The sequence below is a fragment of the Staurois parvus genome, unplaced genomic scaffold (genome assembly GCF_062004578.1).
Source record: "Staurois parvus isolate SC_StPar_1 unplaced genomic scaffold, SC_StPar_1.0 ptg000682l, whole genome shotgun sequence".
Taxonomy (NCBI): Eukaryota; Metazoa; Chordata; class Amphibia; order Anura; family Ranidae; genus Staurois; species Staurois parvus.
In genome coordinates, this window is record NW_028318478.1 from 11012295 (window position 1) to 11020852 (window position 8558).

The window sequence follows — 8558 nt, forward strand, 5'->3', positions numbered from 1 at the left end:
TATAAAACCCCCTTTTTAGACCTTCTGCCCTGTCACTGTAGGTATTTGATGTGGTAGCGAATGCACCATGAGAATTTTTTAGAGTGGGTTGGATGCCACAACTGAAGAGGATAGGTCCAACTTGTCTTTGTTAGGTACTGCTCCTACCAAGCGCTATGGTACAGTTATGTGCTTCTGCATGCATGTAGTACCCAAGTGGCTGACATGCTTCCAGTGGCGTATACACTGCAAGCAGAGGCTTCAGAACACAAGGATAGTGTCCACAGCAGACATATTACAGACAAATTTAGTTTTATGCCAAGCAGTTGCACTTCTGTTTACTGTAGATAGTGGTGTCGCTAGCTCAGCATAGGCATCATTCAGAGAAAAAGTTATATTTTTTCAATTACTGCAAAGTGTTCTCTGATTGGACGAGATAGAAATCATGACATCACTACCTTGCCTCTCCACCTCATTCAAAAAGAGAAGACTTTGCATTCATTGAGAAAATGCAAAGTGTTCCTTAAATGAAACCCATGACAAGTAAGTGACTTTTTGTGTTCACTAAGAAGCCACTCAGTCCAGAAGCTAGAGGAAACCACAGTAGTACTGGTGCTTACTATAGTGATTTCCATCTTGCAGGGGGATCCCACATCTATGGCACAAAAATTTTTACTTTGGTCCAAACTGAACCAATGTAACTATGTAAAAATTGATATACATAGAATTCATATTTAAGGTCTTCATCATTTACCATGGTGAATCAACACTTTAAAGTGAACCTAAATAGTAACATAGATTTGCATTAATAGATTAGTTAGGCATTAGGCAGGTTGGGCTAAAGGTAATAACTTCATCAGACATTCACATCTGAGCTCTAGAAAAACAGAAGCTATAGTACTCCTGTTCTAGAGTCTAGTGTCCTAAAAAGAATCTATCTCCAACTACTGATACCTTTATTGTGCTTTTTTTGTTGCTCCATTCATCTGCAGGAGTGATGAGAAATACCCAAATGTCTGGGTATAGGGAAGCTTCTTCCTTCCTCCGAAGGTACAGTGCTGTGACATGGGTGACCAATGGCTAGGCCCATACACTGTCATGTGAACTCTTCCTAACTCCAAAGCCCTGACTGGTACATTCATGTCTAGAAAGTGAACTTGTAAAGGACAACATAATACAAATCCAGTGATGTAAGGATCGGTGAAGTAGGGATTACTGTGCACTTAGTATATCTTTATCTCCTTTCCTTCGAAACCCGTGACTTCTAGGATGAGTGTCCTGTGTTTCCATTCTATAAGATCTCAGACTCAAATGAATCTGTCTAAACATTTTGAAATGAGCATACTACATCTATAAAACATGTTGAGATGGGATGCCGTTACACCATTGACCATTACTGTGCTATACACAAGGTGGCATTGTGTTAATGATAAAAGGTTTAAATGGGTGTCTATTAAGGCAATGGTCTTAGGCATGTCATGTGGATCAGTGTTTAAAGTGCAAGACAAACAATTATGTATCAATCTGTAACTTTTTAATGTTTTGCATGTTTTGCCTGAAATTTTATATATTTGTAACAATAAAAATGAAGTGCTTTTATTTATGCATTCTTCCCTAAGTGGTACCTATAAAGTCCGAATATATTTTGGGTTCATTGTTGGGATGAGAGCACAGATGTGGTACCGGCCTGGCCCTCATCTTCCTCTAGAGATGGAGTAAGATTTTCAAAAGACAAATCAGATGAATGGAAGTACAAGATGTGTGTCCTTTACAAATAATATAACACATGCATGCACACATAATATGTGATCTGTGGGTGCTGAGATTCTTTGAAAAATACTATTTGTCTGACTGTTGTGCTAACCCACTGACCTGTAGAAGTGTCAACATCTGGAAAGTAACAAAATATCCTCATCTGTAAATGTGTAAGGCAGGGGTGTCAAACTCAATTTTATGGTGGGCTGCATCAGTATTATGGTTGTCCTTAAAGGGCCAGTTTTATCTGTAAGGCTAGATGTCCAGAGCACCCTATCCCCCCCTTTACATCAGTTGTCAATAGCCCCCCACCACCAGAAGTCTGATGTCCCCCATCCTCCATACATCACACCCCCTTACCTTGTGTTGCTGCTCCCAGGAAAAATCTTGGGGCAGATCTGGGAAGCAGAAAGTGCAAATGTAGATTATATAGAATGTATATATACATTCTACATGTATATACATATATATGTTGAAATGCATTTTTATTACAAAATATATGAAAAATATTTTCAAATATACTGTATGTCTTTAAAAATACATTTAATCTACATTTTTAGAATGCATTTACAAATATATGACTTTTTTATATGTTAAAAAAAATCTGAAGAATATATTTAAAAAATATATATTTTTAAAATTATTTATCATATATTTCGTAGTATATAAAAAACGCATTTCAACATGCTATATATATATATATATATACATGCTATACAGTATATGCTATATATACACAGTGTGTGTGTATGTGTGTATTGTGACAGTGTGGTGATCAGTCACCCAGGATTCTCAACAAGGCAGGTTGAGGGGCTCCAGGGTAAATGTTTGATATGGAGGAAAGTGGCTTTTCACTCTCCTTTGTTTGTAAGGTCTGTTTTGGGATCTGGAGCTTGGAGATTTCAAAGAGATCTGGGAGGGATGAAATCTCCAATCCTGGGACCAGGTTTTGGGAATGGCCAGGAGATTGATTGCACAGGTGTGTGCAGGCCTTTAGAGAGAGTCAGGACCAGGGTTCTGGGCTCCACCCCGGCAGATAGGAGTCAGGAGGGCTCCACTTGGAAGACAGGAGGTCACTGCCTGGAAGTCAGGTGGGCTTCACCTAGGAGAGGTGGAAGCCAAAAGCAGCAAGGGGCTGCTAGAGACTAGCTGTGTGCTAGAGGCCAGCGGTTTGCAAGTGCCATATTTTGGGAAGAAGTCTGCAGGAGACAGACAGCAAGCTGAGTATAAGCCAGGAGGCTGAACCGTTGTTTTGTGGATGATCGATACCCCTGTGTGGGAAACTTCTGTTTGAACTTTCATTTAAATAAAAGTGGGCTAAAAAGGCCCTGAAAAAGAAAGCGAGTAGCTGTTTGCGTTTAAAAGCTCTACCACGTTGAAGCGAGTTCCCACAGTATATATATATATATATATATATATATATATATATACATTTTTTATTTTTTTATATTGAATATGGCCACAATTGTAGTATTTCAAATATTTGTCAGTATATTTGGGAAGAGTATTTTTAAAATATATTAAATATATTTTTCTTCCATGTGGGTAGTGATATTACACATAAGTCCCAAAAAGTCCATCTAAGTGAATGATCCACTTAAAATATCCCCTGTGAGATCCAGAACCTTGCCATGCATAGCCTCTTGCCCAATAGGAAGACCCCAAATTATAGGTGCCTTAGAATACGTGGACACTGCTGCAGCAAACCACAAGGTACACCAACAGGGAGACTGGTTGGATCACCTCATTCGCTCCACAGATGTTAATCTGGTAAAGGAAACACATACCAGCCTCCCACAGTGTAAATCTACTTGCTTTATTGGTAAAATAACTATAAAGCTACTCACAATGTTTCCACACAATCCAGCGTGTCAAAGAATATACAATGCCCTGGTTCTGGCTTCAGCGTGCGCAATGATGTCAGCACAGGCTCTGTCCGGACGCATTTCCTCCGAGCGAACATTTTCAAGAACCCCTTGAGAACGTCAGTTTGGGAGCCAACTCCTTGGCAAGGTGGTGGACAGGGATATTTTAAAGTTCACCTTTCATAACATGTTACATGTTACACCCATGTTCAAGGTGTAACATATAACTTGTTATGAAAGGCTCGTCCTCCGTTCCCATGTTTTGACAGCTGTGGGGGATCTTCTCCCCCTGCTGTCTATCACAATTTAAAAAAAATGTGGCCATGCAAGGTGCTGCCCCCCAAGCCATGTCACTCATCCACAGTATCCTGTGAATGGGAAAACTCTAAGTTCCAACAGTCTTTGTGGCTGTCGGCTTGTAGTTCTCAATGAACTACCACGGAGCTGCTGAGTGCTGTGGTAGTTCATTGGTTTTTTCCTGTCAGTGTGTATCTGCTTGCCCATACGATGTATGAACACAAAGATACACTGACAGATCTGCAGGCATCCTGCATGGCACCAGCAATCTGCTGATCGCTGGTGCAATGCTTTCCAGGATCCCAAAACAATAAAGAGTGAATGCAAATTTTTTACCTGCAAATGCATTTATTTTTTGTTAAAAAGTGAACTTATCCTTTAACTGGATCATTCACTTGGATGGACTTTTTGGGACTTTCTTATGTGTGATATCACTAATGGTGTTAAAAGGGAAGTATGGGGTTTGGATTTTTCCCCAAATCATACTTACCTAGGACTGATGCTGCATCTGTCCCCTGCCGTGTCTACAGCAGGCCATACATGGGTTGAATTCCGAATGATTTTTCGATTGAGAATCAAAAACATAGTTCGTTCTGTAATCCGATGGTACCACCAATGATTTCGAAAATCGGTTGTTTTTCACGAATTTTCCAGCATGCCCGATAAACGAAATGGGGAAGAACCACAAAAATCATCCGGTGCCATTGCCCCACTAACAGAGCGAAACTCGGCTGATTATTCTTAGGTCCAAAATCGACCCATGTATGGCCGACCTAAGTGTTAGAACTCAGCAATCACATGATCGCTAATTGCTGAGTTCTCACATCTGCTCTTAGCAGAGAGCGGGACTATCAGTCACAGCTGTCTGCTCTGCTCACGTCCCCTGCATGTGCTCACTGAAGCTCTGGGCTGAGAAGGGGGAGAGAACGGCTGGCTCAGGCTCTCAGTGGCTCTCTGAGAGGCTGAGCCAGGTGCCACTCCAGACTCTGGGGAGGATCCCAAGTTTAAAGTTGGGATCTTTCCCCAGCCTGGGCCGCCTGAGTGACGTCAGCCAACAGAGGGCTGTGGCTGTACTTCTCCTTTAATATAGTTCCACATTATCTTATTCACTTATACACTGGATGTATTAATGTTTGCATTTGATTTTGGTTAGAGTTTTAACCACTTCTGCCCAGCCCTATAGCAGAAATACTGCTACAGGGCAGCATGGGTGTGCAAAATCACAGTTTCCAGTTTCCCACTCCTGAAGCTCAGGTATCACAGCTAACTGACACAATAGTAGCTCAGGATTTTATCCTGTTCACACATGCAATTTAGAAACGATTCCCATAGAAGCAAATAGGCTGTAATCTGCACCTGAACCTGAAGCCACTGCTCCGAAATTGTACATGACCTTTTACAAAAACTGCACTGAAACCGCACCGCCAGTGCACCAGACATGTGTGAACAGCCACCACAGGAAACAATGTTATTTCGCATGTCATGCGGATTGGTTGCGGTTCAAACCTCTCTTTGGACAGCAAAAATACTCTTCTGGAGAGCTAGCCAGCATCTCCTGGTGTACCACCCCAGACCCCAGATACTCCTTTATCCAGCTGTACTGGGTGAACCCCTGGGCATGGGATCCAGTGCCTGTCACTTTAAATAGAAGACAGTCCCGGGTAGCAAGCTAATTCAGTTTCCCACTAGAGTGCTCTTTCCCCTTTCTGGCTCAGGGGGTGTAGGTCTACTCATTCAGTCCACTGTCTGTGAGCTTATGGGTTTCAGGCCTTCTGCTGGGTCATTCTTTCCCTGCTCCACTGATGGTCCTTGATCTGGGGGCCGATGAGGTCCTGAACTTTCCTCCTCTCCAGCTTCCCTGCCTGTCGGTAAGCCCCTTCCCATTTGGGCCCCCTGCCGGGCTCCTGCTCTCCAGCCTCTCGCTTCATTTTCCACCCAAACTCTCCTGCTCCTGAGCAGGCTCTGTCACATTTGAAGGCTGCCCTAGCCTCATGCCAAGCCTCCAAGATTCTAGAGCAGGGGGGAGGTATAAGAGAAGTGGGTTGCAAAGCCTCTCAGCTCTGACCCGAATTTGACCTCCCTCTGACTATCACCACAGGCTGATACTCCGCCTCTGTCTAACAACTAAACACTAGCTCTCCCTAGCTATCAGCGAGGGTGCTACACTAATACTTTAGTGAGGATCTTGGCATGCACACAGCTAGGGTTCATATGAATGGTATTTTATCTGCATCGTTCCCCCTTCACTGAGGTGCTAGTCAGGATTGCCCCTTCTCCCCAGCCCTTTTTGCCCTGGCAATTGAACCTCTGGCAAAGCTGCTCCGGGCCTCCCCCCGCAGTCCATGGCATATCAGTACAACCCCTGATGGAAAAAGTGTCCCTCTATGGCAACGACACCCTCCTATATTTACATGATGCACATCAGTCTCTGGCGGCCGCCTTGGAGGTCATTAACCTTTCTGGTTCTTTCTCTGGTATCAAAGTAAGTTGGGATAAGTCAGTACTGTTCCCTTCGACCCGAGGGGCACCCCTCATGAATTTCCCTGTCCCCCTCACCTAGGAAACTCATTTCAAATACCTTGGTGTCTATGTGCAGAAAGACTTGAGGTCATAGTTGGAGGATAATCTCTATCCGGTCTTTCTACAAATTCTTCGGAAGTGCTCTACATGGAAAACATTGCAATTGACCCCAGTGGGTAGGATGAATTTGATCAAAATGACCCTCCTTCCTAAACTTCTATATATTTTTAGACATACCCCAATTCCTATACCAAATGCTTTTTTTGCCAACCTCTTTTGTTTCGGCGGGCTCTGTTCCAAGAGTGGCTAGAACCACCTTACAGCTTCCTTTATCTGAAGGAGGCTTGGCATTGCCTTGTTTTAAGAAATAATACTGGATGGCAGTCTTGGTTTCTGTGAGATGGTGGTTTGCCCAAGATCACTCCAACCCTGTGGTAAATTCTCGAGTCCTATTCAGAGCTTAGTAATTTGGTATATAGAGGGCCTTGAATAACTTGAATGTTACTACACACATGAAAACCACAGCAATAATGTGGAAGCAGGTTACTGTATTTCTTAGTGAACCTCAGGCTATTTCCCTTCATACCCCTTTATGGGGCAATCCATTGTTGCCTCATTTGAGGTCTATGCCGGACCCGCAGGTTTGGGCCTGGCATGGCATCATGACTCTGTGAAATGTTATGCCTGAAGGACATCTTCTTCCCTTTACAGAGATGAGGCATCAATTTCAGTTTCCTCCCTGGATGTACTTCAGGTACTTACAACTTAGGCATGCCGTATATGTGCAGTTTCCAGATCCTATAACCCTTGCCTCTCACACAGGAGAAAAACTTCTCACGGGCCACAATATAGATAGAATCCTGCTGCCCATCTATCTTAGACTTACCTGTAAAGACACTTCTAGCACAAGAAGAACTTATCAAACTTGGCAGAGAGATGTACCAAATCTAACTGATGAAGATTGGAGTGAGGGTCTCCAACAATACATTCCTTTTAAGATTTCAGCTAAAGTTTTGTTCAATTAAAATTTCTTTATGGGTATATTACACTCCCAGAGACTGTCAACCATTTAGCAAACTAATAATGATACTTGCCCTAAATGTAGCCAAGAGATAGGAAGATTTATCCATATGGTCTGGTCCTGTTTGCTGCTCAGAAGCTTTGGCGGGCAGTGGTTGCTGACATTAAAAGAGAAGTATGGCTTTTAATTTTTTTTCCCCCATTATACTTAACTAGGTGGATGCAGCATCGGTTCAATGCTGCATCTGTACCCTGCCGCCCTTTAGAGTGAGAACTCAGTGATCACATGATCACCAAGTTCTCACAGCCAATCTGAGCAGAGAGTGGTGACTGTCAGTCACTGCTGTCTGCTCTGCCCTCCCAGTGTTCATTGGAGAGCTGGGCTGTGGAGGGGCAGGGAGCCTCATGTTCAGGCTCTCAGCGGCTCACTGAGAGGCTGAGCCAGGTGCTGCTTCAAACTCTTGGGTGGATCCTGACTTTGAAGTCGGGATGTTTTCCCAGCCTGGACTGGCTGAGTAACGTCATTCAACCACTGTCAACCCTGAAAACGGGTCACAGGAGTGCAGAACGAATTGCACTCCTATGACCCAAAAGAGCTTTGGCTGTACTTCTCCTTTAATGCGATTATTGGAGTCCCAATTACAATGGATTCCCTGATTCTACTACTTGGTATAACCAATAATTTGCCCACCATCATCTGTAGCAATCTTGCGCTCAGAGATGGACGCAGTGCCACCATTTTGTCAAGGCAGATCCATTTTTTGATAAGAGCATACATTTCTCCCTCAGTCCTTTATTCTCCTTCCCTCTCCCTTTCTGAGAGGCACAGTGACAGATGTGTGTGTGTTAAAAGTCACTGGCCGGTAGAGCCGCAGGGGGCCCAGAACTACAAAGCCCCCCCATGGAGACAGAGCCTGGCCATCCAAGGCCCGTGTCAACTTGCACCTCCTAACCAAGATAAGGCAGCTGTTCCCAGGACTTGAAAGAAATTGGAACCTCATAAACCCTACCAGCCAGGTGACAGAATTTAAATGAACATTCCTCAGGTCAGCTGTCACCTATGTTTCATATCATGGATTATGAAGCTGTCAGTTTTAATGCAGAGTCCATCCGACGATCCCG